We start from the raw sequence: 23,314 nt of genomic DNA on the forward strand, positions 1-23,314 counted from the left end.
TCCTGTATTTGCCCCTCCCCTCCACTAACCACTAGTTTGTTCTCTATATCTGTGAGTCTGCTTCTTTTTTGTTATATTCACTAGTTTGTTGTATTTTTTAGATTCCACATGTAAATGACATCATGCAGTATTTATCTTTCTCTGTCTGACTTATTTTACTTAGCATAATTCCCTCCAAGTCCACCCATGTTGCTGCAAATGGCAAAATTTTGCTCTTTTTTTATGGCTGAGTAAAATTCCATTGTATGTATATACCACATCTTCTTTATCCATTCATCTGTTAATGGACACTTAGGTTGCTTCCATGTCTTGCCTATTGTACATAGTGCTGCTGCTACTGACCAGGGTTCTTGGACTCTTTAATCAATAGAAATTGATAAGAGGCGGCCAGATGAGAAATTCAGGCAAGGCTTTATTGGGACTTGTGCTACAGCACAAGGGAGCAAGAACAAGTAACAGACGTCCTTGCCCGATCCTCGAGGCGGGGCAGCTGGTCCCTTAAATGCGTGAGAGTAGGAGCCGATCAGTGGGTTGGGCCATGTTCAGGGATCATTTGCTCCCAGCACCTCAGGGTTTTGGCCTTTTTGTATCTTATTGTTCATAATTGCCCTGACTCTGCATGTGTGCAGTTATTTTTAGTCTCTTATAGTTTCCTTTGTATTTTGTTGCTGGAGGAGACATTTGTCCAAGTGCAAGCACTCCAGTTTAGGGTCCCAGGTGCCAGCCTCTCTCACTGTTATGAACATTGGGGTGCATGTATCTTTTCAAATTAGAGGGTTTTTTTTTTTTTTTCAGATATATACCCAGGAGTGGGATCACATGGTAACTCTATTTTTAGTTTTTTAAGGAACCTCCGTACTGTTTTCCATAGTGGCTGCACCAACTTACATTCCCACCAACAGTGTAGGAGGATTTCCTTTTCTCTGCACCCTCTCCAGCATTTATTACTTGTAGACTTTTTGGGGATGGCCATTCTGATCGGTGTGAGGTGATACCTCATTGTAGTTTTGATTTGCATTTCTCTAATAATTAGCGATGCTGAGTACCTTTTCATATGCCTGTTGGGCACCTGTATGTTCTCCTGAATTCTGTGCTGGGTTTAACAATGAAAGCTCATGTTGAGTGCTACACATGGTATGGGAGGATTTCTGGGTAATTTTCTTAAAAGCAAGATTCCTGAGTTCATTTGCTTCCCTCTATTGCTATTCCTTCATTTTTCTTCTTTTCTCTCCTCTTCTCATTTGTAGTTGACTTGTTTCCCAAAGTTTGAGACTTTCTAGTATTCCAATCTTTACCTTTTCCAGGCTCAGAATTAGAACCACTGTCACTCTCTGCTTGTAACAGGGCAAAACAAGAAGCAGTAGTGGGAACAGAACTAAATACCACTGAGGCTATTGTAAAGATTTTTCTTTTAAAATACTTGTGTCAAGAATAAGTCCTCATTCATGAATGAAAGCTAGATTTCACCCGTAGACTCCTAACTGATGCTCCAAAACATATTCGCACAAAGTACATAGAGAAAGATAGAGTGCTGGGTGAGATCTAACTCAAGCAGAGTAGCGGCTTCAAAAACTGGAGGGTCCCATGAACTGGCAGTGTCTCTAGGTCACAGCCACAGCTCAGGCACATGGGCCTGGGGTCTGGCACTGGTCTCTCATGTCGAATCCCCATCCACCTGCCCTGGGCACAGCAGAGTGGCCACATCACTTCAGGGGCTCCAGAGTGCGTGCTCAGCTATATTGCCTTTTGTGACCTACCCTTGGAAGTCATATACTATCATTTCCAACCACAGGCTCAACTAGTTCAAGGAGACGGACCACTGAATTTCTCTTCTTCTCAAAGTCATATTGAAAGAATATGTGAGATAGGGAGATCTTATTGCGACTATTTGGGAAAAAAAAACAATCAGTCACAACACTCTTGCCTTGAGTGCACTGTATGCGAGATATAGTTTCCCTGCCCTTTATTTTGGATTTGGCCATGTGAGTTGCTTTGGACAATGTGCACATTCTGAGCCTAGGCCTTAAGAGGTTTTGTATATTTCCACTTTCCCTCTTCATTTTTAGCCACTGCCATGAGAAATATGTGCCCTGGCTACCTTACTGTCCAGAGACAACGAGAGCTGCCCCAGTCAAATCACCTCAGCTTAACCCATCGAGGAAAAGCTAACCCCCAGCCAACCTGAAGATGTGTGAATGACTATAAATGCTTGTTGTTTTAAACCAACTTTCTCACATTTCTTTTTTTTTAATTAATTAATTTATTGTTTGGCTGCGCTGGGTCTTAGTTGCGGTACGCAGGATCTTCGTTGCCACATGCGGGATCTTTAGTTGTAGCATGTGGGATCTTTAGTTGCGGCATGAGGGCTCTAGTTCCCTGACCAGGGATGGAACCCAGGCCCCCTGCATTGGGAGTGCAGAGTCTTAACCACTGGACCACCAGGGAAGTCCCACATCTCTTTTTCATGGTGAACTTAAGGAAGTTCTTTTTGGCTTTTTTGATTGACCCCAGTTAGCCAAAATACCCTAATTGTGCAGAATAATCTTTATCAATTATTATCACTTTGGACCCAATACTCAAGAGGCTAAAAAGAAAACAGCTTCATTTTCATCTCTCATTGTCTCTTTAAACATGCTCAGTGGAGCTAGATCTTCTTTGATCCTCTTAAAGTTTAATTAGAGATCATGATTTTTCTGATCACTCCTACTTACTACAAATGGCTTCAGCTCAGTAATATAAATATGCAGTCTTCATGGCAGATTGAAAATTAAAACTTCTTCTTCTGCTTTGATCTGCTTGCAGTTTATGGCAAATCGTATTTTCCAAAAATGGCTGTGACTATATTTTTGTTTCTGCGTGGTCTTCCAGAACCTTGCCACTTTCCCATCAGGAAGTGGAGTCCATGTTCCCTCCTTTTGAATCTGGATGGGCTTTTAAAACTGTGAGTAAGTGGAAATGATGTTATGTGATTCTGAGGCTAGACATAAAAGGTGGTACAACTTCCATCTGGATCTTTCTTGGGACTCTTGCCTTGAGAACCTTGAGCTGCAATGTAAGATGTCTGAGGCTACCATGCTATTAAGAAGCTTAAACTAGCCTACACAGAAATACCACCTGGAGAAACCCTGAGATTACATGAAATAAGAGATGTCCAGCCAGCTCCCAGTTGCTCCTGGAACTTCACACTGTTCCACGTTCAGCTATCATGAAAAATCTGAGCCAGAGCTGTCCAGATAGGCTGTTTCTGAATTCCTGACCCAGAAAAACCATGAAAGATAATAAATGGTTGCTGTTGTTTGAAACCATTAAACTTGAGAGACTGGATATACAAACACAATACCAGTTCGTATACGACAACAGAACTCTGACCCACAAACTCTCTAGTAAACAGCTGGTTTCCAACCAGAAAACCAAACATACAACTTTGGCAGCAATCAGCCCAGAACAGTCAGAACTTGGTCAATACCAGCTTCCCTATTTTTTGCCTCTGCTTCCAACTGAGAACCAACCAAAGAAAGCCAAACCATCACCCCCAAACCAATCACATAAGTTGCACTGCTTGTAGTTGGCCCACCTCCAGCTTCTCTATGCCAATAACCTCCATTCAGAATATACCTGAAGCCTTCCCTTTTTTCACTATAAAGCTTTGCCACTCCCCTGCCTGCCTTTGAGTCTCTGCCAAACACAAATGACCGTGGCCTGTAATACCAGTCATTTGAAACAACCTAACGATAAAGAGAAACATTAATTACATAAGTGGCATGTAGAATTTACAGAATATTGTGGAAAACCCCTTAATGTTCAATATACATGTGATTTAAAAAGTAGGTTAAGAAAATACAAATATTTATGTGAAAGGATATTAGTTTAAATATAGCTATGTCTAAATACAGAAATTACTGTTTGTTTGTTTGTTTATTCATTCCTGGTTGTAGACGGTGGGAGGAGGCACCCGTGTGGTTTTGCGTTTGTATGTCCAGTCCTAGCAAGGTGGATGATCCCACGTGAGACTTCGAGTTCACCTGTGCCGGCCTCGCCACGCCCCCATCGCGCCTTGGGGAGGGGCTTGGAGAGCGCCCCAACCTGCGCAAGGTCTTCTGGGAGATGTGGTCCCAACGCCTGGCCGCCTTTTCTGCTTGCGCACTGGCACCACCGGCTGGGCCTTCTGGGTCCCCGGCGCGGGTAGGTCGCGCTGGTTCCGTGGAACAGCGGCTGGTGAAGGCCCCGTGGCGGCCTCCATGCCCAAGACCTCCGGGCCTAGAGAGGTGAGTCCCCTCGCTGGCTGAGGACAGCAGGAATAGCCAGGGGTCCCCGAGTCCTGCGAAGCGGGAAGGTGAAAACCGAAGGTCCGGGAGTCGCGGGGTCCGAGGGGCGACGCAGGGGCTTCTTGGTTTTATTGACGTGGGGGTAGATGGCTGCGACTACCATTTACCCCCATCTACTGCCAACAAGGGGTGGCGTGTCCCCTTGTTGGTGGGCCTCCCGGCATCCTTGGGTTGGGGGTTGGAGGCAGGGGTCCTTGGATTTAGGGAACAGCCCATGACGGGCATTTTGGTTTGGGAGGCTCCGCTGGTGCATTGCAGCCCCAGGTGGGGACAGGACAGTGAGGCAGGGTCCTGGAATTTGGGGGTGTCGACTGAAAAAAAAAAGCACAGCCTAAAAGTTGAGAATTATGTTTTATTTGGTGAACTTTCTGAGGATTTAAGCCCAGGACGCAGCCTCTTAGACAGCTCTAAGGCAGGGGTCCCCAACCCCCGGGCCACCACCGGGTACCGGTCCACAGCCTGTTAGGAACCAGGCCGCACAGCAGGAGGTGAGCAGCCGGCGAGGGAGAGAAGCTTTGTATGCTGCCCCCCATCGTTCCCCATTACTCGCATTATCGCCCGAACCCCCGTCCCCCCGGGGAAATATTGTCTTCCACGAAAGTGGTCCCTGGTGCCAAAAAGGTTGGGGACCGCTGCTCTAAGGGACTGCTCTGAAGAGGTAAGGGGGGGAGCCAGGATATATAGGAGGTTTGCAACAAAACCAGGCAGTCGGAACATCAAAAGATTACTGTTAATTAGGAAAAAACCAGACATCTCAAGTTAATGAATTTAGCGCTTTTCTATGTATGGGAAGATGCGAGAGTCTGGGCTCATTGAAATCATTCCTTTAATATGCACCTTAGCTATCTAGGGCCAGTATCCTGCTTTTCTCCATCCTGAATCCCCTCAGGGTTCACAGTTGGGGGTGGCTGCAGTAGCTGCTGGCTTGCTGGCCACAACATCCTTTGTTTACTGATATGGCAGGCGGCATTCTTAGTCCACTGGGGGAGCATATTGGGGCTGTATGTTCTGAGGTGTTTGTCTGGGCAGCTAGATCTGTGCATGCTTGGGTTTGGGAGATGTGGGGAGGAATTAGGAAGTGGGTGCCCCTGGGTTTGGGATATAGTGAGGGTCATGAGTCTTGGTCTTTATGGTGACAATATGTTCTGACATCCCTTAGTTTGGAGGTGACTTGGACTTTGAGGAGGGGGGCCAGAGTCTTGGATCCCCCCTTTTGTTGTAGATGCTCCTGTGAGGCCACCTTCACCTCTGACTCAGAGGGCTTTTTCTGTAAGTGAGCCAAGGGGTGTGTTATCAGAGGGATGGACACATTGTGCTAGCCACTGGGGTGAGCTGATCCCCCAGCCAGGCCCTCTGTGAATTGCCAAAGGCCTGCTGCCACTTTGCATCTGAGAAACCCCAGAGCTTAAAGTGGTCAGCAGCTTCTCTAAGCTCCCAGGTGCTGTGGAGTTAAATGACCTTCCCCTGGGTACTTGCCTCTGGGGTAGCAAAGCCAGGAATATCACACCTATAATCACCTCCACAGTTATCTGAAAAAGAGAATTCTCCACACTGTTGGCCAGTGAGGGCTGTAGGGGGTTGTATTTCCTTTGTTGTCTCTTTGGAAGTTATAGTTCCAGGTTTTAAAGGTGGAGGTGTCCCAGTTGTGAATTTGGTATCACAGGTGACTCGTAAGTCACAGGCCTGGCTGTATCTCTGCAAAGCCTCTCTGAGTGCAGAGGTTGCGGGATGAACATGCTCTACATTTTCCTTGGTCTTTCAGGTCAAGGTTGGTTCATGGCTCTTTTATTTTCCTTTAGGTAAGGGTGGATCTGCAGAGACTGAGTATGAGGATTTCTGGCATGTGACTCAGTCCTCATTGCTCCTGGCTCCCCATTCTGCCCTCTTTGGAATCTGCTGGCCCTGAGAGATCTGTGAAAAGAGGAGAAAATGGCCCCAGCGTTCCTGGCAGCAAGACCCTCAGTGAGTGATTTTTAACCTCTTTCATGCAGTAATCCCTGTCCCCGGTTAGGTGACATGTTTGTTCACTGCCTCGAAGTGCCCACCAAGGCTCTAAGACAAACATGAAACGTGGCCCAGCTTTGGGAAACTACAGAGGAAAGCCCACTTTCTCTCCTCAATTTACCTCCCCCCTTGACCCCGTCAGTATCAGAGCTCTTGGCACACCTTAACCTTTGCCACTACTTTTCATTAATTTAGTCCACAAATGGTTCAGCCTCTCTTCCACATGCCCTGGTGTGTACTGTGTACATTGGGAAGTATTGTCTTTTCTTGAGGGCTTGTGGGCCTTGTTGAGGTGGTTTGTTTGTTTTCCTTACTGCAATGGATTTTAAAATTTAAGTGGTATTAAATTAACAAGAATTGCAAGAATAGTACAAATTACACCTGTATACCCTTCATTCACATTCATCAATTGTCAGCTTTTTGCCTGTTGCTTTATCATTCCATCTCTATATGTATATTTGTCATTTTCTGAATCATTTGAGAGTAAGTTGCAGACATCATCTTTTACCCCTAATTACTTCAGCATGCATCTCCTAAAAACAAAGACAGTCCCTTAAATAGTCATAGTATAATTCAGGGAATTTAATATTGATACAGTACTATTGTCTAATCTCCAATTTATGATAATAAAAATTTGCCAGTTGTCCTAATAAGTTTCTTTATGCCCCACACCCCCTGCCCTTACCTGTCTTTAGTCTTTTTTTTTTTTTTTAATTAATTAATTAATTAATTTATGGCTGTGTTGGGTCTTCGTTTCTGTGCGAGGGCTTTCCCTACTTGCGGCAAGTGGGAGCCACTCTTCATCGCGGTGCGCGGGCCTCTCATTATCGCGGGCTCTCTTGTTGCGGAGCACAGGCTCCAGACGCGCAGGCTCAGCAATTGTGGCTCACGGGCCCAGTTGCTCCGCGGCATGCGGGATCCTCCCAGACCAGGACTCGAACCCGTGTCCCCTGCATTGGCAGGCAGACTCTCAACCACTGCGCCACCAGGGAAGCCCCTGTCTTTAGTCTTCTTTAATCTGGAATACTTTCTTAACATTTCTGTCTTTATTGATCTTGACATTTTTGAAAAGTACAGGCTTGTTATTTTAAATGTTCCTCAAATTGAATTTGTCTTTTGGTTCTTCATGATTAGATTAAGATTACACACTTCTGGCAGGAGTAACACAGAAGTGATGTGTCCTCAATTTGTCATATCAGTTGACACAGAATATTGATTTGTTTCATTATGATACTAACTTTGATCACTTAATTAATGTTGAGTCTGCCAGGTTTCTCCACTGTAACTTTTCTATTTGAGGATTGGAGAGGAAGGGAACAGATCTCTTAAGCTGGATGTCACTATCATGTGGAAGACATATCAAAATGGGGACAGAGAGGGAATAGAATCTTATATAGAAGATGGCCACAGTGATCCAGATAAGAGCTGATTGTGTCCTGGACCAGGGTGATCACAATGAAGATGGAATGAAACAAAAATATTCAAGAGTTAATGGTGGAGTGGCAGTGGGGGAGAACTTCCCTGGTGGTTCAGTGGTTAAGACTCCATGCTCCCAATGCAGGGGGCCCGGGTTCGATCCCTGCTCAGGGAACTGGATCCCGCATGCCACAACTAAGAGTTCACATGCCACAGCTAAAGATCCCACATGCTGCAACTAAGACCCTGCACAGCCTAAATAAATAAATATTTTTTAAAAATGGGGGGAATAAAATCAATGAGATTAGATATTTAATTGAGGGAGGTGTCAACTATAGATTTCTGAGTTTTGCAACTACATGCATGATGGTGTGATTTTCTGAGATAGGAAATAGAGGGATTACTAGATACTGGCGGTTATGTGTGGAAATGGGGAATCAGGAAGTGTGCCAGAATCCCAGAAAGAAACAGATAACACACTCATAAGCAATGATCAAAGAAACTTTCATGAAGGGACTATTTATAAGTTTTTCAGAGACCACTGTGGGATGGTTTCAGCATCCCTGGATTAGCAACATAATGGAGCCCTTACCACCACAGGCTGAAATGGTTAGGAAGGAGAGCAGTTCCTGGAACCTGGTTTCTTCTTTGACCCTTTGGTTATTTGGGAGTATGTTGTTTAATTTACACATATTTGTGATTTTCCTAAATTTTTTCCTGTTATTGATTTCTAATTTCATTCCGTTGTATTCAAAGAACATAAACTTTGTATTATTTCTGTAATTTTAAATTTATTAAGATTTGTTTTATGACCTAGCATATGTTCTATCCTGGAGAATGTTCCATGTGCTTCAAAGTTCCAATATTATTGAAAAATATATATATTCTGATGTTGTTAGCTGGAGTGTTCTATACATGTCTGTTAGGTCTAGTTGGTTTATAGTTTTTTTTCAAGTCTTCTATGTCCTTGTTGATCTTCTATTTAGTCGTTCTATCTATTATTGAAGTTGGAGTATCGAAGTCTCCAACTGTTATTGTTGAATTATCTATTTCTCTCTTCATTTCTGTCAGTTTTTGTTTCATGTATTGTAGTGCTCTGTTACTAGATGCACTGCATTTTTATAAACATTATATCTTCCTGATGGATTGACTCTTTTATCATTATAAAATGTCCCTCTTTATCTCTAGTAACATTTTTTGTTTAAAGTATGTTTTGTCAGGTATTTGTATAGCCACTCTAGCTTGCTGTGATTGCTGTTTGCATGCTATGTATATCTTTTTTCACCTTTTAACTTATAATCAGTTTGTATCTTTGAATCTAAAGGGTGTCTTCTGTAGACAGCAACTAGTTGAATCATGTTTGTTTTTTTTAATCTAGTCTGACAATCTCTACCTTTAGATTGGATTTATAGGAAGCCATTGATTTATCATTTTGTTTCTAAACAAAGAAATACTTTCTACCAACTTGCAGAAAGTATATACTAATAAGTAATTGTTTTCCTTTAAAAATTACCCATTGAAAAACTCTTTGCACATTCTATAAAACTGGCCTGTATTCTTCAAAATGTTAGTGTTATAAAAGACAAAGAAAAGCAGAGGAACTGTCTAGATTAAAGGGCACTAAAGATACATGACAGTAAACTGCAGAACTTGCTCCTGAACTGAGTCTTCTGTCAGGTTAGAATATTTTATAAAGGACATCATTAGGATAACTAGAAATGGAATATTTTTGATTGATGCAATGGTTTTTTATGTAATCTGTGACATTTCCTGAATTTGATATTTGCACTGTGGTTATGTAAGAGAATAGCCTTATTCATAGGAAATATACACTGAAAGATTATGGGGCAAAGGGGCATGATGTACATCTCCTACTCTTAAATGGTTCAGAAAAAAATTATGTGTGTGTATTTGTGCAGAGAGGGAGTGAGAATGGTAAAGCAAATGTGGCAAAATGTTTTAACAAAAAGGTGAATCTGGGTGAAGGGTATATGGGAGTTCTTTATATTATTCTTGTGACTTTTATATAAGTTGAAATTACTTTCAAATGAGGTTTTTAAAAAGCTGTTTGAAAATGATGGTGCATTTTGTTGATAGAATACTATGCAACCATAATGAAGGAGGAAGAAGCCTTTTAAGTACTAATATGGAATGTCCTTCTGAATATATTTAGGAAATCTTGATTGTGGTGGTAGTTACACAATATAGATGTTTGTCAAAACTCATCAAACTGTACCCTGAAAATGGGAGCATTTTACTGTGTATAAAGTATACCTCAAAGTTAATTTTAAAATACAACTCTATAGTTAGGGGAAAAAATTGCAAACCAGTGTGCATAGTATGCTATTGTTTGTATGAAGAAGAGAAAAAAAAGGATATGTGACTTTTTCTTGAACATATGCATATTTAAGGACAGATGCATAAAAAGTGTTTAACTTTTAACAGAAATGTTTAATGTTTAAACTTAAATGCATATTACTAAGCTGAAAGAAGCCAGTTCGAAAAGGTTACATGTTGTATGATTCCAACCTTATGACATTCCGGAAATGGCAAAACTATGGAGACAGTAAAAAGATCATTGGTTGCCAGGGGTGGCTGGGAGAGGGAGAGATGAATAGGCAGAGGATTTTTAGAGCAGCAAAAATACTCTGTATAAAAGTATAATAGTGAATACCTGTCATTATAAATGTGTCCAGATCCATCGACTGTACAAGAGTGAACCCTAATTTAAACTATGGACTTTGGGTGATTATAATGTGTCAGTCAGTGTAGGTTCATCAGTTGTACCAAATGTACCATTCTGATGGGGGGGGTGTTGATAATGTGGGAGGTTGTGCAATCTGGGGAAGGTTGTGGGGCAGGGGTTTTATGGGAAATCTCTGTACCTTCCCCTCAATTTTGTTGTGAACCTAAAACTGCTCCAGAAAATAGTCTTTTTTTTTTTTTTTTTTTTTAAGTTTAACAGAGGTTGTCTCCAGGGAGGAGAGATGGGAAGAGGGAGACTTTTGTCACTATATGTATTTTTACACATATAAACATATGCACATTGTAATACTTTTTCAAAAATAAAAATAAAAATTCTTGGAAAAGAAAAGCTATTTGAACAGAAAGGAGTTTAGGAAAGTGATAGTTTTAGACCACAAATTTACAAAAATGAAGAGTGTTTTTATAATAACCGTAACTGATTAGGAAATTAAATGAAGGGGGACAGATTCACAAAAGCAACAAGAATATCAAACACATTGCTTTGAACCTAAGAAAGAACATGCAGGATCTTTAAGAAGAATGTAACAAACTCTCTAAGGGATAAGAACATTACCCATTGTTCTTAGATTTTAATAAGTGATTTAAAGTTCCACATGTATTTGGAGCAACATGAAATGGTTTTAAATTAAGAATCTTATAGAAAAATAGATGTTCCAGAACTTGTGGGAAAATACATGTATATAACACATGCACGAACTTTTATCAGTGTCAAGAATATGCTGTTTGTAAAATAATGAACATTTAGTAAGCTCTTAATTTACCACTCTCTGCGTGTTGTAGATTTTAGATCTAGATATCTTTTTTTACTGAGTTAGAAGTGCAAAGGAAATGTGCAAAAATTATGACACCCTTTAAGGTAGCAGTAGAAATACAATATAGTGTATAAATCAAGAAGTGGTGGACTGTTCAGGGACCTTTGGCATTTTTCAGAGTATTTAATTTTTAAAGGCTTTTATTGTAAATGTTAACGAACACAAGGTAATTAGAGAATTTTTGGAAAGTCTAGAAAAGACAGAAACAGAAACTCATAATTCCACCAGTTTTCAATAAAAAAATAGAAAGTAGAAAGTGAAAGGTCCCCCATTTATCCAAAGGTAACCATTGTAAACAACTTGTTCTCTCTTTCCAGAAATGTTTTTTGCATTTGCTCCTAAACCCACACGGTACTGTGCATATGGTTTCTAAAATGAAAATATTAATAATCTGCAGTTTGCATTTTTTTCTCCAAACGTTGTAACATGGACCTCTTTCTAAGGTAATCTATAATGTTATCTTCTCTTTATAAAGAAGTTTTAAAAACTGAGTGTTATTGCATGACTTTGCTAATTAGAGTTTTTTAGAATCACCATAACTTATTAGATTTTTGCAAAAACTTTTAAAAGTGAGATGTAAATTACATGCAATAAATTGCACAAATCTTAAGTACATCTTGGTGAATTTTTACATATATATACACAGCAATGAAATCACCACCCAAGTAAATATACAGAATATTTCTGTCACCTTATAAAGTTCCCTTTGTGCTCCCTCCCAGTCAGTTTCCCCCATAGGCAACCACGATTTCTGATTAGTTTTGCCTGTTCTATAACTGCATAAATGCAGTTTGTACTCTCTTCACTCAGCATAATATCTCTGAAATTCATCCAGCTGTCACCTTAACATTTTGTTATGTCACTTCTTATTCTGTAGTTTATATTTGTTTAAAAACAAAATAGCATAATATTTTGCTTGTTAAACATATTGCTTGTTGTAAATAGAAGAGTACAATTGGATATAGAGTTGAACGTGGAATTATCCTGTGTCCAATTTCCCATCCAATGCATTGAGAATCATTTACATCTATGTAAAATACTCATACTTTAAAAAAAAAAAAAGTAAATCTTAACAGTTTGGCTGCTTTCTCTGTAAAGTTACACTAAAGTTGCCTTTCTTTGTCAGTATATACAGAGCTGCCTCATTCTTTAGCAGATATTCAGTATTGTGTGGTCCAGTGTGGATGTACTTTCAGATAACTGAAAGTTCTTCAATATTACAAATGTAACTACAATAAATATCTCTACACTCATATCTTCATGCTCTTGTGCAAGTCTGACATGTAGAATTGGAAGTGTGGGACCAAAGGTGTTCTGTACAGTAAAAAACATTTTTTTTAGTGAACTGAATTTTTTGTATTGAGGATTAATTGACACATGATAAACTGCACATAAAGTGTTCAATTTTATATTCATATATATATTCATGAATATATTCAATTTTGACATTTTTATACACTCATGAAACCATCATCTCAATCAAGATAATCAAAGTATCTTATCACCCCCAAAAGTTTCCTTGTTCACTTTTGTAACCCCTGCTTCCTGACCCTCCCTGCCCCCTCAATTTGAAGGATACAATCAAATTGCTCCCCCCCAGAAGACTGTACCTATTTATGTTCTAACAGCATATGAGACTGATCATTTTCCTACAGCCTCACTAGTGATAAGGTTTTCAGATTTTAAGACATTTACTGATCTGATAGCTAAAAAGAGAAATTCTAGTATTTCACCAGTTCACCTTTTGAGAATTGTGGATTTGTATCCCAAAAGTGGGAGGTTTCCAGGAAATCTTCACAAAGGAGGCAGAATTTGCTGCCCTGTGACTTGATCAACCTGTGAAGCTACAGTCCTGAGAAAGTCAGAGCTGGGTACCCCTAGGAAGTAGGGTCATGCCTTGTACACAGTGGTTGCTTAGTAAACGTTTATCACCTTAACTGAGCTTTAGTTTATTAACTGTGCTCTCACTTAAATAGAGAAGTCCAGGACCCAGCCTGAAGTCTGGGCTGCTGGGACATCTCCTCTCCTGCCTACAGGAACAAAACAGCTACCTGAGCATGAAGGCTGCAGGAGGTCCCCCACATGCAGGAGTTCCATCTTTGGTGGAGACAACACCTCCTGAAACTCCCTCTGGATGTTCCTGGTGGAGTTTGGAGAGGCTGAAGAGAGATTCCCTCAGCAGAGCCACTGGGGCTGAGGGGATTCCCCTCCTAACAGGGAGGGCAAGATGTGGGACCATGTAGAAGCTGGAGTGACCTCAAAGAGTAAGAAGAAAGGTGAGAGTTAAATCATTACCAAGGCACACAGTAGGTATTCAGTAGGTTTTTGCAAGGAGGGAGGGAGAAAGTGTCTGGGTCGAAGGACCATCTGTAAAAGTAGAAAGAGAGGAAAAGGCTTTCTAGGGGAGGGCCTAGAAAAGTCAAGTAATGGTAAACAAGGACCAGTGTTACCAGCTGAATACAATGTGCCCCTTCTCCCTTCTTGATAACTAAGATACTGGTCTGCTTCAGTGAGCCAGGTTCATTTTTCACTGCTTCTTTCTTCTTACCCAGCACTGCCTTCTGAGGTTTCTGCCCTTCTTCAGGAAGAGGAGGAAATGCCCAAATTACAGGTAAATTAGTCCACTTTCTCTCCCTGAAAATATCACCCACATACCTCATTTTGGGGATTGGGGAAGGAGAGCAATATAACACGTATATTGTGCTGGCCCTGGGCTAGACATATGTTACTCCAGTTTCTCAAAAAAGTCTGAACATTGCTGGTAGGAGTGACAAAATGGTGTAATATACTTTGGAAAACAGTTTTAGAGTTTCTTATATAATTAAGCACACACTTACCATTGACCCAGAAATCCCACTGTATTTACCCAGAAGAAATGAAAATAGATGTCCACACAAAAATCTGTATGCGACTATTAGCAGCTTTGTTTATAGTAGCCCTGAACTAAAAACAACCCAAATGTCCATCAACTGATAAATGGATAAATAAAATATGTTAATCCATATAATTAAGAACTACTCATTAAAAAAAAAAAAAAAAGAAAGAAACAAACTGCTGATACGTATAACAGCATGAATGAATCTCAAAAGCATTATGCTGAGAAAAATAAGCCAGACACAAAAGAGTACATACTATGTGACTCTGAGACAGGCTGGGCCCTCGACCTTTTGCTGCAGTGCTGCAGTGCTTGCACCTGAACAAACGTCTCCTTGAGCAACAAAATACAAAGAACTATAAGGGACTAAAAATAACTGCATGCATGTGCAGTTGGGGCAAATTCTGGACAAAAGATACAAAAAGACCAAAAAAACTCAGCTGCCACTTCTGAAGATCTGGGAGCAAAAGCAGGGTACTGCACATGCCCCCTGCACTCAGCACCACCAAAGGGTTGGGCAAAACACCTAAGCCACCCCTCTGGCCCGACCCCTGGACACACCCCTACCCTCACCCCATATAAGGAACCAGCTCACCTTCCCCGCTCTGCGAGCAAGGGAAACTGTTGTTTGTTTTTGCTCCCCTTTGCTGCAGCAGGGGCCCCAATAAAGCCTAGCCTGAATTTCTTATCTGGCCTCTAGTCAATTTCTATTGATTGGGGAAGAACCCCAGTTGGTATCAGTTCCATTTATATGAAGTTCTAGAACAGGCTAAATTAATCTATAGCTGTTCTGTGCCTTCTCCTCTCTCTTCATGCTCTGAACAAATCCTTCCCTAGTAGAGAACCCCCTCTTCCCCACAGTGGTAGCCACTATTCTGACTTCTAGTACTGTAGATTAGTTTAGTCTGATTTTGAACTTTTTAAATAGAATCAAGAGTACATACAGTACTCTTTTGTGCCTGGTTTTTTTCAGTATTATGTTGTGAGATTGATGTATATTGTTTCATGTATATGTAGTTTGTTCACTTTCAGTACAGCAGTAGTTTCTAAAACTTTTTGTTTCAGGACCCCTTTACACTTTAAAAAATGGCTTTTATTATGTGGGTTATCAATATTACCAGATTGGCGGTTCAAGCTAACAAAAATTTAAAATATTTATTAATCCATTCAAAAATTAATCCATTATAGTTAATGTCACATTTTATGAAAAATACTTAATTTTCCAAAAAAAAAAAAAAAAAAAAGAAGAATGGAAATGTTTTATATTTTTGCTAATCTCTTTAATGTCTGGCCTAGTAGAAAACAGCTGGAATCTCACATCTGCTTCAACATTTTCTCAGTTGCAAGATCACACGACATGTAGCCTCCATATTGTTGTAAGAGAATGAGAGTGTATAAGCCTTGAGAATTATTATGAAAATAATATTGACTTTACAGACCCCCCTGACAGGGTCTTGGGGAACCTCATGGGTCCCTGAACCACAGTTTGGGAATTGGTACGGAATATTAGTCCTTCATGTGACTCTGCCAGAGTTCATATATCCTTTCTATTGTGGATGTGTGAGTGGGGATTTGGGGCCCATAATAAACATTGTTAATATGTAATTATCAGAAGGAGGTTTCCTATATGGCTTTTATTATTAACCAAAGAGTCCTTATTGTTGATCTATGTCTTGTTCCTTCCCACACAACTGTCCACTCACTTTTCTTGCCAACTGGAATTCCCCACCTCCCTTCCCTCTATTCACGTTTTAACCATCCCACAAGGCTGGTACCTGGCTTTCTCCATGGTACCTGCCCTCATGGCCCCAACCCACCTTGGACTCCTTCTCTGGACCCTTCCCCAAGTAAATCTCAAGCTTATTCTGATTCATAGAGTGTCGTGTGGATGACACCTCTGGAATTGTGTAGCTTTTGGTGTACTGTGGTTGAAGTTTTGAGTCTTCTCACCCAAAGAGACTTTAAGGGCTGAAGCGTTAAAAAAAATGTGCCTCATGTATCTTTTCAATCTTCTACATGATACAACACAATCAAGTGCATGGGTGTGTGCCTAAGTTAGTCTAACTCAGGACCCTGGAAACTGTCAGGACCAGTTATAGATGTCACTGGTGCTTGTCAGGTGCATTCCTCTGTGGGAATGGGTATGTCTGAGGGTGACTTTGTTTGTTGTTTTAGGAGCTGGTGACGTTCCAGGATGTGGCTGTGGACTTTACCCAGGAGGAGTGGGAGCATCTGGATCCCTCTCAGAGGCACCTGTACAGAGAAGTGATGTTGGAGAACTATGGGAATCTCATCTCCTTGGGTGAGAACAGCATCTTCCTGAACCCATCTGCTTTCTCTCGGGTTCACCTGTATAGAGTAAATCCTGAGGGGATTTGCATTTGGGGGTCCACATATTCCAGATCTCTTAATGGTAGTGGGTATCAGATTTGAGAGTGCATAGAAATACCTGAGGTGAAGGCGAGAAATGCCAGTTCCTGTCCAAATTAAAGGAGACTAAAGAGATAAGACAACTAAATGCAATGTCTTATTCTAGATAGAAAATATCTAGGAAAAGAGTGCTAAACGGAACATATTTGAGACAATTGGCATCATTTACAAATTAACTGTGAACTAGATACTAATACTGCGTCAATGTTAAGTTTCCTGATTTTGATGGCTGTATTGTGGTTATGGAAAAAAATGTCCCTGTTCTTAGGAAATGTGTACTGAAAGAATTTAGTCATAGAGAGCCATGGGGCCTGTAACTTTCTCTTAAGTGGTTTAAAAAAGAATTGTGTGAGAGAGAATAATAAAGTAAATGGGCCAAATATTAACAATTGGTGACTATGGGTTAGGATTCTACAGGCATTCTGTTCTGTGTATCACTCTTGCTATTTTTCTCTAAAATAAAATGTTATCTGAAAAACCTACGTCCCTAGGTTCTATCACCAGGGCTACTGATTCAGTGGATTTGGGATGGAGTCTGCATTTTTGATAAGTCTCTTCAAACCAGACTTTGGGCAGTACTTCTCTGGTGGACACAGAATCATTACTGCCTGTTCACCCCACTGAGAATTATTACTGTTGTATATTGCAAATAGCCTCTTCACTGAAGTTCCTGGAACTCCTGGAACCATTTTTTTCTCTGGGGGAGAAAATATTTGTTTGTTTGCTTATTTATGTGTGTGTGTGTGTGTGCGTGTGTGTGCATGTGTGCCTACATATATATAAATATAAAATGTGATTTTGATGCGCAGTGGTTTTATTCACCTTTCCCAGTCTTCATAGGATCTTCACGAATACCAAGTGATAAGATTGACTTGGGGCAGGGTCCTTGTCCACATCATGTTGCCCTAATCCACCTGTCTTTCCCCTCAAGCAGGACATCTACTGTCCAAACCAGAAATGATTTCCCATTTTGAACAAGAAGATGATGTGTGGATGGAGGAAAAAATACCAAGAAGCTCCTATTCAGGTGAGAACCAGTCAGCCAGGAGAAAATGCCATTAATAATCCTATGAATCCATGAAGGGATGGGTAGCAACTTCAAAAATATATATTATTTGACTTTTTATGCTGATAATTTAATTGAAAATATTTAAATATTTATTTGATTGGAGGCAAGTATCTTTTTTTAAATTTTTTTTAACATCTTTATTGGAGTATAATTGCATTACAATGTTGTGTTAGTTTCTGCCATATAACAAAGTGAATCAGCTATATGTATACATATATCCCCATATCCCCTCCCTCTTGCGTCTCCCTCCCACCCTCCCTATCCCACCCCCTAGGTGGTCACAAAGCACTGAGCTGATCTCCCTGTGTGATGCAGCTGCTTCCCACTAGCTATCTATTTTACATTTGGTAGTGTATATATGTCCATGCTGCTCTCTCACTTCGTCCCAGCTTACCCTTCCCTCTCCCCGTGTCCTCAAGTCTATTCTCCATGTCTGTGTCTTTATTCCTGTCCTACCCCTAGGTTCATGAGAACCTTTTTTTTTTTTTTTAGATTCCATATATATGTATTAGCATACGGTATTTGTTTTTCTCTTTCTGACTTACTTCACTCTGTATGACAGACTCTAGGTCTATCCACCTAACTACAAATAACTCAGTTTCGTTTCTTTTTATGGCTGAGTAGTATTCCATTGTATACATGTGCCACATCTTCTTTATCCATTCATCTGTCAGTGGACACTTAGGTTGCTTCCATGTCCTGGTGATTGTAAATAGTGCTGCAATGAACATTGTGGTACATGATTCTTTTTTTTTTTTTAATTTATTTTATTTATTTACTTTTGGCTGTGTTGGGTCTTTGTTGCTGCGTGCGGGCTTTCTCTAGTTGCGGTAAGTGGGGGCTACTCTTCGTTAAGGTGCACAGGCTTCTCATTGTGGTGGCTTCTCTTGTTGCGGAGCGCGGTCTCTAGGTGCGCAGGCTTCAGTAGTTGTGGTACGTGGGTTCAGTAGTTGTGGCTCGCGGGCTCTAGAGCGCAGGCTTAGTAGTTGTGGCGCATGGGCTTAGTTGCTCCGCGGCATGTGGGATCTTCCTAGACCTGTGTCCCCTGCATTGGCAGGCAGATTCTTAACCACTTCGCCACCAGGGAAGCCCCATGACTCTTTTTGAATTATGGTTTTCTCAGGGTATATGCCCAGTAATGGGATTGCTGGGTCATATGATAGTTCTATTTTTAGTTTTTTAAGGAACATCTATACTGTTCTCCATAGTGGCTGTATCAATTTACATTCCCACCAACAGTGCAAGAGGGTTCCCTTTTCTCCACACCCTCTCCAGCATTTATTGTTTGTAGATTTTTTGATGATAGCCGTTCTGACCAGTGTGAGGTGACACCTCATTGTAGTTTTGATTTGCATTTCTCTAATGATTAGTGATGTTGAGCATCCTTTCATGTGTTTGTTGGCAATCTGTATATCTTCTTTGGAGAAATGTTAATTTAGATCTTCTGCCAATTTTTGGACTGGGTTTGTTTTTTTGATATTGAGCTACATGAGCTGCTTGTATATTTTGGAGATTAATCTTTGTCAGTTGCTTCATTTGCAAATATTTTCTCCCATTCTGAGGGTTCTCTTTTCGTTTTGTTTATGGTTTCCTTTGCTGTGCAAAAGCTTTTAAGTTTCATTAGGTCCCATTCGTTTATTTTTGTTTTTATTTCCATTTCTCTAGGTGGTGGGTCAAAAAGGATCTTGCTGTGATTTATGTCAAAGAGTGTTCTTCCTATGTTTTCCTCTAAGGGTTTTATAGTGTCTGGCCTTACATTTAGGTCTTTAATCCATTTTGAGTTTATTTTTGTGTATGGTGTTAGGGAGTGTCCTAATTTCATTCCTTTACATGTAGCTATCCAGTTTTCCCGGCACCACTTATTGAAGACGCTGTCTTTTCTCCATTGTATATTCTTGCATCCTTTATCAAAGATAAGGTGGCCATATGTGTGTGGGTTTATCTCTGGGCTTTCTATCCTGTTCCATTGATCTATATTTCTGTTTTTGTGCCAGTACCATGCTGTCTTGATTACTGTAGCTTTGTAGTATAGTTTGAAGTCAGGGAGCCTGATTCCTCCAGCTCCATTTTTCTTTCTCAAGATTGCTTTGGCTATTCAGGGTCTTTTGTGTTTCCATACAAATTGTGAAATTTTTTGTTCTAGTTCTGTGAAAAGTGCCATTGGTAGTTTGATAGGGATTGCATTGAATCTGTAGATTGCTTTGGGTAGTATAGTCATTTTCACAATGTTGATTCTTCCAATCCAAGAACATAGTATGTCTCTCCATCTCTTTGTATCATCTTTAATTTCTTTCATCAGTGTCTTATAGTTTTCTGCATAAAGGTCTTTTGTCTGCTTAGGTAGGTTTATTCCTAGGTATTTTATTCTTTTTGTTGCAATGGTAAATGGGAGTGTTTCCTTAATTTCTCTTTCAGATTTTTCATCATTAGTGTATAGGAATGCAAAAGATTTCTGTGCATTAATTTTGTATCCTGCTACTTTACCAGATTCATTGATTAGCTCTAGTAGTTTTCTGGTGGCATCTTTAGGATTCTCTATGTATAGTATCATGTCATCTGCAAACAGTGACAGTTTTACTTCTTTCCCGATTTAGATTCCTTTTATTTATTTTTTTCTTCTCTGATTGCTGTGACTAAAACTTCCAAAACTATGTTGAATAATAGTGGTGAGAGTGGGGATCCTTGTCTTGTTCCTGATCTTAGAGGAAATGGTTTCAGTTTTTCACCATTGAGAACGATGTCGGCTGTGGGTTTGTCATATATGGCCTTTATTACGTTGAGGTAAGTTCCCTCTATGCCTACCTTCTGGAGAGTTTTTATCATAAATGGGTGTTGAATTTTGTTGAAAGCTTTTTCTACATCTATTGAGATTATCATATGGTTTTTATCTTTCAGTTTGTTAATATGGTGTATCACATTGACTGATTTGCGTATACTGAAGAATCCTTGCATTCCTGGGATAAACTCCACTTGATCATGGCATATGATCCTTTTAATGTGCTGTTGGATTCTGTTTGCTAGTATTTTGTTGAGGATTTTTGCATCTGTGTTCATCAGCGATATTGGTCTGTAGTTTTCTTTTTTTGTGACATCTTTGTCTGGTTTTGGTATCAGGGCGATGGTGGCCTCGCAGAATGAGTTTGGGAGTGTTCCTCCCTCTGCTATATTTTAGAAGAGTTTGAGAAGGATAGGTGTTAGATCTTCTCTAAATGTTTGATAGAATTCGCCTGTGAAGCCATCTGGTCCTGGGCTTTTGTTTTTTGGAAGATTTTTAATCACAGTTTCAATTTCAGTGCTTGTGATTGGTCTGTTTATATTTTCCATTTCTTCCTGGTTCAGTCTTGGAGGTTATGCTTTTCTAAGAATTTGTCCATTTCTTCCAGGTTGTCCATTTTATTGGCATAGAGTTGCTTGTAGTAATCTCTCATGATCCTTTGTATTTCTGCAGTGTCAGTTGTTACTTCTCCTTTTTCATTTCTAATTCTGTTGATTTGAGTCTTCTCCCTTTTTTTCTTGATGAGTCTGGCTAGTGGTTTATCAATTTTGTTTATCTTCTCAAAGAACCAGCTTTTAGTTTCATTGATTTTTGCTATTGTTTCCTTCATTTCTTTTTCATTTATTTCTGATCTGATCTTTATGATTTCTTTCCTTCTGCTAACTTTGGGTTTTTTTTGTTCATCTTTCTCTAATTGCTTTAGGTGTAAGGTTAGGTTGTTTATTTGAGATTATTCTTGTTTCTTGAGGTAGGGTTGTATTGCTATAAACTTCCCTCTTAGAACTGCTTTTGCTGCATCCCATAGGTTTTGGGTCGTCGTGTTTTCATTGCCATTTGTTTCTAGATATTTTTTGATTTCCTCTTTGATTTCTTCAGTGATATCTTGGTTATTTAGTAGTAGCCTCCATGTGTTTGTATTTTTTACAGTTTTTTTTCTGTAATTGATATCTAGTCTCATAGTGTTGTGGTCGGAAAAGATACTTGATACGATTTCAGTTTTCTTAAATTTACCAAGGCTTGATTTGTGACCCAAGATATGACCTATCCTGGGGAGTGTTCCATGAGCACTTGAGAAGAAAGTGTATTCTGTTGTTTTTGGATGGAATGTCCTATAAATATCAATTAACTCCATCTTGTTTAATATGTCATTTGAAGCTTTTGTTTCCTTATTTATGTTCATTTTGGTTGATGTGTCCATTGGTGAAAGTGGGGTGTTAAAGTCCACTACTATTATTTACTGTCGATTTCCCCTTTTATGGCTGTTAGCATTTGCCTTTTGTTTTGAGGTGCTCCGATGTTGGGTGCATAAATATTTACAATTGTTATATCTTCTTCTTGGATTGATCCTTTGATCATTATGTAGTGTTCTTCTTTGTCTCTTATAATAGTCTTTATTTTAAAGTCTGTTTTGTCTGATATGAGAATTGCTACTCCAGCTTTCTTTTGATATCCATTTGCATGGAATATCTTCTTCCGTTCCCTCACTGTCAGTCTGTATGTGTCCCTAGATCTGAAGTGGGTCTCTTGTAGACGGCATATATACGGGTCTTGTTTTTGTATGCATTCAGACAGTCTGTGTCTTTTGGTTGGAGCATTTAATCCATTCACATTTAAGGCAATTATTTATATGTATGTTCCTATTACCATTTTCTTAATTGTTTTGGGTTTGTTTTTGTAGGTCTTTTCCTTCTCTTGTGTTTCCTGCCTAGAGAAATTCCTTTAGCATTTGTTGTAAAGCTGGTTTGGTAGTGTTGAATTCTCTTAACTTTCGCTTGTCTGTAAAGGTTTTAATTTCTCCTTCGAATTTGAATGAGATCCTGCTGGGTAGAGTAATCTTGGTTGTAGGTTTTTCCCTTTCATCGCTTTAAATATGTCCTGCCGCTCCCTTCTGGCTTGCAGAGTTTCTGCTGATAGATCAGCTGTTAACCTTATGGGGATTCCCTTATATGTTATTTGTTGCTTTTCCCTTGCTGCTTTTAATATTATCTCTTTGTATTTAATTTTTGGTAGTTTGATTAATATGTGTCTTGGCATGTTTCTCCTTGGATTTATCCTGTATGGGACTCTCTGCACTTCCTGGACTTGATTGACTATTTCCTTTCCCATGTTAGGGAAGTTTTCAACTATAATCTCTTCAAATATTTTCTCAGACCCTTTCTTTTTCTCTTCTTCTTCTGGGACCCCTATAATTCGAATATTGGTGCATTTAATGTTGTCCCAGACGTCTCTGAGACTATCCTCAATTCTTTTCATTCTTTTTTCTTTATTCTGCTCTGCGGTAGTTATTTCCACTATTTTATCTTCCAGGTCACTTATCCGTTCTTCTGCCTCAGTTATTCTGCTACTGATTCCTTCTAGAGAATTTTTAATTTCATTTATTGTATTGTTCATCATTGTTTGTTTGCTCTTTAGTTCTTCTAGGTCCTTGTTAAACGTTTCTTATATTTTCTCCATTCTATTTCCAAGATTTTGGATCATCTTTATTATCATTACTCTGAGTTTGTTTTCAGGTAGACTGCCTATTGCCTCTTCATTTGTTCGGTCTGGTGAGTTTTTACCTTGCTTCTTCATCTGCTGCATATTTCTCTGTCTTCTCATTTTGCTTAACTTACTGTGTTTGGT

At 39.8% G+C, this 23,314-nt stretch overlaps 1 protein-coding gene and 1 long non-coding RNA gene across 2 annotated transcripts in view; both read left to right on the forward strand.

Annotated features, from left to right (window-relative positions):
- LOC133078883 (zinc finger protein 383) overlaps positions 1-23,314 on the forward strand; it is a 191,138-nt gene that overhangs the window by 164,096 nt on the left and 3,728 nt on the right. The window lies entirely within an intron of this gene.
- On the forward strand, positions 4,149-6,288 carry LOC133078994 (uncharacterized). Its single transcript, XR_009698001.1, has 2 exons — positions 4,149-4,265; positions 6,125-6,288. It is a non-coding gene; the product is annotated as an uncharacterized LOC133078994 (long non-coding RNA).

This window comes from Eubalaena glacialis, chromosome 18 (assembly GCF_028564815.1).
Source record: "Eubalaena glacialis isolate mEubGla1 chromosome 18, mEubGla1.1.hap2.+ XY, whole genome shotgun sequence".
NCBI classification, from domain to species: Eukaryota; Metazoa; Chordata; class Mammalia; order Artiodactyla; family Balaenidae; genus Eubalaena; species Eubalaena glacialis.